Here is a 1,327-nt window from a genome sequence, read left to right on the forward strand (position 1 = left end):
ACACACACACACACACACACACACACACACACACACACACACACACACACACACACACACACACACTCACCCGACTCGCATCTGCGGGTCTCCGGACGGGACGATGACCCCCACCTTGCAAAGCGTCCCCGGGCGAGCGGCGCGCTGGAGCCGGGCGAGCGCGGCGAAGAGGGCGGCCGCTTTATTGGCGGCGGCGTACGGGCTGAAAATCCTCTGGCCGCTGGTTTGTAAGCGGCTGCGGCGGGCAGGGGGGGTGCAGAGGGCTGAGCCCCGCCGGGCATGGGAAGGAGATGCTAAAGAGGAAGAGGAGGAGGAGGAGGAGAAAGCGGAGGAGGAGGCGAAGGGGTCGTTGTCGTTGTCGTTGTCGTTGCAGCATCAGCCCCGGCCGGCAGCCGGCAGCGCCTCGCCGGCAGCCAATGCGGAATTCCTCCGGCAGCTGCTGGCGCTGCGCAAGATCTTCTTCCCGCGGCTGGTGAGCCCCGAGAGCGGCTGGCTTTGCCTGCACTCGGTGGCGCTGGTCTCCCGCACCTTCCTCTCCATCTACGTGGCCGGCCTGGACGGGCAGATCGTGAAGAGCATCGTGGAGAAGCGGCCGCGCAGCTTCGGCTGCAAGCTGCTCAAGTGGCTGCTGGTGGCCATCCCGGCCACCTTCGTCAACAGCGCCATCCGCTACCTGGAGTGCAAGCTGGCCTTGGCCTGCCGCACCCGCCTGGTGGATCACGCCTACCGGACCTACTTCGACCACCAGACCTACTACAAGGTGACCAACATGGACGGCAGGCTGGCCAACCCGGACCAGTCGCTCACCGAGGACATCATGATGTTCTCCCAGTCCGTGGCTCACCTCTACTCCAACTTGACCAAGCCCATCCTGGATGTAGGACTCACCTCCTACACGCTCATCCGGACGGCCCAGGCCAGGGGTGCCAGCCCCGTGGGACCCACGCTGCTGGCCGGCCTGGTGGTCTACACCACGGCCAAAGTGCTGAGAGCCTGCTCCCCCAAATTTGGCAAGCTGGTGGCCGAGGAGGCCCACCGGAAGGGCTACCTGCGCTATCTCCACTCGCGGATCATTGCCAACGGGGAAGAGATTGCCTTTTATAGAGGGCACAAGGTAAGAGGACAGAAGATGGATGGAGAGAAAGAGAGGGATCTAAGGTGGTTTTGTGGCTGCTGCTGTAATTCTTGCTAAATCTTTCCCAGGAACATCTGCTCAGGGCAAAAAAATCAAAACCCCACTGAATTAATGGGGTAGCCAAGATCTAAAGCAGAGGTCTTCAAACTTGGCCCTTTGATAACTTGTGGACTTCAACTCCCAGAATTCCTC

The 1,327-nt window shown here is 61.4% G+C and overlaps 1 pseudogene; it reads left to right on the forward strand.

Moving 5' to 3' along the window:
* The first annotated feature begins 103 nt into the window (after nucleotides 1-103).
* On the forward strand, nucleotides 104-1,114 carry LOC107302244 (annotated as a pseudogene).
* Nucleotides 1,115-1,327: the final 213 nt, after the last annotated feature.

The sequence above is a fragment of the Protobothrops mucrosquamatus genome, unplaced genomic scaffold (genome assembly GCF_001527695.2).
Source record: "Protobothrops mucrosquamatus isolate PMUCROS unplaced genomic scaffold, P.Mucros_1.0 scaffold38350, whole genome shotgun sequence".
Lineage (NCBI taxonomy): Eukaryota > Metazoa > Chordata > Lepidosauria > Squamata > Viperidae > Protobothrops > Protobothrops mucrosquamatus.